Below are 7,050 nucleotides of genomic sequence, written 5' to 3'. Positions count from 1 at the left end.
CCTCCTTTCCCTTACGTGGGGCGGCTTTTGTCCGCCACGGCGGGGGAGGGGGGGGGGGATGGGGGGGGGGCGCCCCGTCGGGCCGCGTTCATCCATCCGTCCATCCGCAGGTGCGAACCGTCCGCACCTTCCCGCGGGTGCGGGGCGGTGCTTCCCTCACTCCCCCCCTACTCCCCTCTTCCCCACGTTATTCCCTGTTCTCTCCCCCCGCTCCTGCCAAGTTCTCCCCGTCCCCCCCGTCCGTCCCAAGGAGCATCCCGATTGGGCGCCGGGCCGGGCTCACGTCACTCCGAGCGTGACGTCTAGTCTTCCTGTTTCCTTCAGCTGTGTCTTAAAGTAAATCTTGTGGCGGTGCGGAGCGATCGCTCGGCTCGGACAGCCCCGGCCCCAGCCCAGCCCAGCCCTGCCCTGCCCCGCGACCCGCTGCCGCCGCCGCCGCTCCGCTGCCCGCTCTCTCCCCTCTTTCCCTCCCAATCCCTCCCCTCTTTCCCTCCTCCCTCTCTCTCTCTCTCTTTCCCAGTTTATCCCGCTCCTCATCCGCGGAGCTTGCGCGTGCGCCCGTCCGCGTGTCCGCGTGTGCGGGGCGCGCGCGGTGGTGTGCATGTGCGTTGTGCGGGTGTCCCCCCTCCCCGCGTTGCACCGGCAAACCCAAAACACAACCGACCAAGCAACCCCACGCAAACGCAGAGGCTGCAGTGTCGTCGCCTTTCGCACGGAGTAAGTACCCGCTGCCGCTCCGCGCCCCCTCCGTCCCTCCCGCTTCTTTCCCCTTTTCTTTTATTCCTTTTTAATCCTTGCACTGCTCTGAACGGCCGTGGGGGGGGTGTTGACGGGGGAGGATGATCTCCCTAGCAAAATGCCCATCACCGTTACCCAACCTGCGCTTCTTTCTCCAAGGGGACAAAACTGCAGGGACTGTCCCCGCCGAGCAGCGCGGCCCCGGGCGGGGAGAGCGGTTGGGGGGGTCCTGAGCACTGCGCCGCGCGGAGCGCTCCCCGCAGCCGGCCTCGGGCCCCAGAGCAAGTGTTAGGTGACCCCCCCCTTCCCTCGGCGCTGCCACCTTCCGCGGACCGGCCTTTCGGTCCTCCCGCGGGCTGGAGCGCAGGTTTGAGGGGCCGGGAACCGCAGCGAGGATTTGGCTTCTTTTTGTTGTTCCGAGCTCTTTCCTCACCCCGTCCTCACCGAAGTTCCCCGTCCCCTGCGCTGAACTCCCGCTCCGCTCCCCCGAGCCGCCTCTTTGTCTGGTTTATTATAGCCGCCTGGCTTTTTGTCTCTTCCAATTTGCTTGCCATTTGCATGTCGCTAGTTCTCCTGCTCTAACCCCGGCCGGGAAGGGCAGGGAGTTTTTATCCTCACTCTCCTTATCCTTGCAATTACTTTTTTCTTTTTTTTTCTTTTTTTTTTTTTTTTTCCATTTCCAAGGGTGGGACGAGCTGCGAATTGTGGAAATGTATGGAAAATGGGATCAGAGGGGTAGGTAGCGAGCACAGGAGCTCAAATGCAAGTCGCGGGATGAGAGCCTTGATCTGGGAAAAGATGAGGATTATTGCTACTTTCTCCTTGTTTGCCTGTTGTTTGTTTTATTATCGGGGGGGGGGGGGGGGGCATCTAATTTTTCCGTGCCCTTTGATGCTGATATTCCTGGCTTTTCTTGGTATTCTCTTTATCGGCCGAGTGACCCGGCGCACTTTGCCATGTGTTTAAACGGAGTTAAAGCGCAGGAGGGGTCGCGGGGCCTGAGCGGAGGGGGCGCGGGTGCGCAGGGTTGGGATACAAGGGCCGGGACGGGGTTGAAGGGGGGGGGGGGGTCACCGAAAATGCGGGGCCCGACGGGAGCGGGCGGAGAAACTTGCGCGTATGCGCCGCGGTCGCGCCGGGCCGGGCAGGTGCGCGGGGCGGGCGCGGAGCGAGTTGGGTGGCTGTGCCCGGGGGATCGGGGCCGGCCGCGCGGAGCGCGTCGCTGGGTCGCTGTGTGCGGCGCGTCCGGAGCTCCGGAGGGGTCAGCGACACGGACGCGTGTCCGCCTGCGGGAGGAACCCCCGCGGAGGGCATCAGCTTGGCGTCGGCGACCGGGTAGGAGATGCCGGTCGCGGCTGGCGGGGGAAACGGCCGCAGCGTAGAGGTGCCCTTGGATGTCGGGCAAAAGTTGCCAGGGCGAGAGTTTGGAATCCCGCCGCTTTCCCACAGGTCCCGAACGCCGCGGCGGTCCTGGCTGCGCTGCGAGTGTCCCCTCAAAATCCTCCTGAGACGTGGAGGGCACCTGGAAGCGCATCCGCGCATCCCTGGCCGTAGTTGGGTGGTGGAAAGGGCCGGTGTTGTCTAGCGCAGGGTACGGAAGCACGGCTGTGGCACCGCGAGGCGTGTAAACTCAGGTTATTTGTGACTTCCATCATCTGCAGAGGTTTGGCAGCGCGCAGGGTGAATCGTAGGGAAGCAGTTTCCTTACCCGTAGATTTTCACGGGGCTCATTCCCATGACATCTTCTCGCAGCCTTTTAGTGAGTTGCCATCAATCACAAAAAGTTCACAACCACTGTAGCTCTTTTTGCATTTATTTTAGTTGCTTTTTGTCCAGAGCTTACCTTTAGCAGCGGTGTCGCATACTGTGGAATGTTTATGTCAAGGGTAGACAGGGTATCATGAGTTGAACTGCGATAAAAAGTACAGCGTTCCTACTTTTCCCTATGAAATTATTCTGTGAGGTGGCTGACATTCACTGAGTGGCACTGTCAGTATATACAGTTCACTTCCCTGCCAGCTGAACTCTGAGGCCTCTCAGTTTGTGGGACTGGTTTATATGGCTTCTCCTTTTTATTATCAGTTGATAAATTAAGATATTCATAAGACTGGACACATTTTGAAATTGGAGTTTAATTTGATTCAGAGCAGAATTGTAAATACCGCACTTTGTAGTCTCTAAGCAATGATTTATTCTGCCTCGAAGTGCAGCCTAACTGCTAAGGTAACTAATCCAAGAACTGGGATTTTAACGACATCAGGCAGCATAGAAAGAAAATGTCTTGGAAAACTTGGGCTGACTTTTTAGTGGGAATCTTGCGAACATTTCAGTCTGGTCTCTGCACAGAGACCGTGTGAGTTATTTGCTTCATGATCAGTGAAATAACAAGGACCAAACTGGCCTAAGAGGAGGAAAATGTTTTCAGTTTTCTACCTGGAGCAGCTTGCTTTCTTTTTCCCATTCAAAGAATCTGTGTCCTCGAGCAGTGCTGAGCACGGCTGCGTGGTGGAGGGCCCTGCATCTCCCCAAAATAAAGGCCTGAACTAATGAGATGCCGAATGCCTCCTGTTAGCGAGCTCCGTCAAATCCCCCTGCAGCCGATGGGAATCGTGGATGTTTGGCATGCTGAACACCTTGCTGGATTGGGTACCACCAGGTTCCTAAAACAAGGGTCACTTTTTTTCTTGAAGGCTCTTTAAACAGGTGGCATAATTTCGAAGTAAATCAGGCTCTAATTTTCACTTCTTCTTATGGAAAAATCCTAATGAAGTAGCTGCTGCTGCACAAACAGTTGCTCATCATTTCTGCCTTGTTTCAATTTCTTTGATTAGACATCTCAGCTACAGGGGCCAGATAACCCTTTCTCGCAGGAAAACTTGTGTCAGAGCTGCATAGGAAGGTAGCGCTTTCTCATTAGTGGCTGACGTGATTTTAGCACCGAACAGATCTATGGTGAATAGTTGTCATCTGTTCTTCAAATCTGAGCTGTGGTTTTGTGCATGGAATGTTGTTGACCGGAATAATTTTTACCCTGTGCTTCCTGGTTGATTCTGGCATAGCCATACCCTGTGTAGCGTTTGAGAGTGAAAGATCTAAATATTTCTATTAGCAGAAGGGTGTTACATTTCTTGTATGGTATTGGCATAGTCGGCTGACATGAAACAGGCAGATGCTGGACCAAAGAAAGTACTCAGCTTGAGAAAAGATAGGACCAATTTCAGATCTATAAAATGACACCTCCTTGAATTCATCTGTGAATATTTGTCAAGTTTAGCACTTTGCTGCTGTGTGTTTAATGGCTGTGTAAGTTAGGCTGGGGTCCTTCAGGATGGCTGAAGAAGGTGGGCTTGAATTTACATCTCCTTTGCATCTTCCAGGTGTATGAATTAATCCAGGAGAAAATTATTAGCATCTTTGTAGATTGAGATGAGTTAACAAAATTGATCACAGAAATGGATTGATTTATAATGAGTGTGGTGAAATACCTGACATATTGCTTTCTACAGAGCATTCTAGCTGAAGGTTTGGTAACAGTGACTCTTGGATACCTAGAAATTAATCTGTTTCCACTTAAAATGTCAGTGCCTATCAAATGGATATGAAATAACGGCATGTCTGTAGCTGCTGTGCTGTTACGAGGTTATTCATAGTTACGTTGTAATCGTATCTCCTTAAACAAAAGGGTTGAAAGTAAATTTGTAAATAAATACTACTGCTATGTTTATGGATGGACTTAGAGAGTGCCGAGGCCCTGGATATGATTTTTAACTATGTGGGCATGGAAGATGTTTGGTTTCTGAGAAAGCCGCATCGTGCGAGTTGAGGCTCGAGGTGTGGACAGTGAGTTTAGCACTTGGCATGCGAGGAGTATCAGAGTGAGGTGTAAAGCAAATTTAACCTTCACAGATTTAAAACTCTGGAACTTTGAGAGAAACAGTGCTTCTGAAGATTTCTACATAGATCTTGACAGCCTAAGCTATGTATTTCTGGGTAGTTGTATAGAGATATCAGATGTATGAAATACAGTTTTGAGACAATGTGCAGCCAAAGTACTGGTATTACGTAAAGGATACAGACTTCCTAATTATTTATTTTTATACCTCCCAGGAGTTGCTTATTTAATCAGTTCTAATCTAATCAGTCTCGAAGTCTGCCTGTCATGGCTGGGATTCTGCATCCTGCTGACGCGCCATCCCACTTTCCTTGAGGTGTGAATTGGTTTTGGTCCTCTGAGACCGAAGTATTAACTGGCCATTCAATATCCATTCTGTTTTGTCAAGCTAAAGTAGAACTATTTTTCTTACTTCAGCCTTAAAGCTGGCAGTCTGTAGGCTCAGGATAACACCAGGGCAAATGGAAGATATTGCTTAATACCCAGGTTAAGTGTACGATAACTCCGATGCCTTCAGCTTCCAGCGAGGGTAGGAGGGTGCATCCGTCTTCTGGAGCACCTCATGCGGTGGCAGGAGTTGGCTGGAAGGCAGCTGCTGGTAGAGGGGCTCAGGGAGAGGAAAATGGACACTGGGGAGGAAGGATGCGTGGCAATGACCTTCCAACCTGGCGCAGGACAGCCTACTTCCTGAGCTTCTGACTCAAGGGTACAGCAAACCCTCCCCATGCATGTCCTTGGTTGGGATTGGGCAAGAGAAAGGCAAACAGTGGTCAGGCACCTCACATTTGCTGGGAAGTGTGCAAAACCCGAAACCTGACATGAGGCTTTCGGTGTGGGTTGGGAACTTATTGGTGTATCTCAATCAAGCATAGCTTAACTACAGGAAAGGAAGGAAAAGTGTGAAGGTTTTTTGGTAGGGTTGGCGTGTTGGGTTTTTTTCCTGTATTGTTTTTCCTTTCCTTATTGGCAAGTCTTATCTTTCTGGAGAACACTTTTAGAATATCTTCCAAGCAATAAGCAAGAGTGCTTTTGGTTATCTTGCAATTAGTTTATATCACTTTCAGATGCACACCACTAGACTCAGAGGTCAACCTTGACCCTGGTTTATTCTATGCCAGTCTCACCTGCTGAAAAACTCCTGTGGTAGTCGCCCCTTTCCACCCCCTGAGGACTTGGCCCTTTATCTGCAAAACCAACCCCTCTGAAATCCCAGCTCCTCAGGTTTTTTGTTTAGGTGAAGACCTACTTGTAAAAGCTTGATTCTGCCCCCTGAAAAACTCCATTTGCATTAACTGAGAGAAAGCAGGAAACGGTCTTTTGCAAGACATACTTCCAAGCAGGGCCTGATCCTACCACACCTAACATGATTTTGGTACCCTGCACCGCAGGGGAGTTGCTCGCGGGGTGGGATGCTGCCTGCTGTGCAGGTGGTAGGATTGGGCCCCTGCGACAGAACTCCTTGCTATTTTTGATTTTGATATTTACCTGATTGTGAGGTAGCCAAACTTCACTTGCTTAACGTGCTTCTTGCCAAGGAGCGATCTCTGAAGACAGTGACCTGATAACAGTGTGAGGCTCTGGATTTACCGTCTGAATTCACAACGCTTTTTTGATGGTGTTTTTGTGGGTTTTATCACTCTTTGCTTTCCTGTATGCAAGGAGCCAGTAATGTAAACAAACATCAGGTCCCTTGCATAACTGTCTCTGACACCAAATTCTTGTAGTACATCCACAATACGTGGGCAAAGGCTGCAGAATAAACATAATGCTTCTAAGTATTAAAAGCTTCAATTTTTTTTTTTCATCCTGGTTGCAAACTAAGCACTGACTCCTGTCTTGATTTTACAGATTATTTCATGCTGAAATTATGTCTATTTGCATGGATAGTCATTCTTTAAAACTAGCCACAGATGCAGTCCTAGGGAGCACGTAGATGTTTTTACAGGTGAACCGAAAGAGATGGGAGCAATTCCAAAAAGTCTGCATGCTGCCTTTGGCAATATACCCTGTTATTGTGAAGATTGTGCTCTGTTAAGCAAATGTAAAGTTTAATATTAGATAAGCGTTGCATGAAAAAGACTTTAATTCTCCTCAGTGTTAAATGTTAAGAAAGAGGAAAGTGTGTCTAGTGCTTTATGTGCGGTGCGAGTTTAGCATCACTAGTTAATGAGTCACAAATTATGTCAAGAGCCTTTTACAAAATGCAAGGAAGTGTGTTATCTTTTTATGCTGTGTTCCTGGGAAACAATGCGAATTCATATAAAGGGAAGGTGTCTTGCTTTCTCACACAGCTGATGGATGTTGTTTCTTTCATCTTCCCATATTTTTTCTCATCTTTTCTGCATGTCACAGGAAATAAGATCCTGTGTATTCAAAAATATTACATGTAAGAAGGGCTCTACTGGGCATTTGATAAACGG

The 7,050-nt window shown here is 49.8% G+C and overlaps 1 protein-coding gene across 1 annotated transcript in view; it reads left to right on the top strand.

Annotated features, from left to right (window-relative positions):
• The first annotated feature begins 354 nt into the window (after positions 1-354).
• The window catches only part of PROX1 (prospero homeobox 1), a 46,900-nt gene continuing 40,204 nt past the window's right edge, over positions 355-7,050 (top strand). Inside the window, exon 1 of the mRNA XM_061475437.1 lies at positions 355-717. The gene's annotated coding sequence lies outside the window, so the exon portion shown is untranslated. The remainder of the gene's footprint in view (positions 718-7,050) is intronic.

The sequence above is a fragment of the Pezoporus flaviventris genome, unplaced genomic scaffold (genome assembly GCF_033815535.1).
Source record: "Pezoporus flaviventris isolate CSIRO_AGI_PZ_B2104156 unplaced genomic scaffold, CSIRO_AGI_Pfla_v1 ptg000083l, whole genome shotgun sequence".
NCBI lineage: Eukaryota > Metazoa > Chordata > Aves > Psittaciformes > Psittacidae > Pezoporus > Pezoporus flaviventris.
This window is presented reverse-complemented; position numbering and strand designations above follow the sequence as displayed.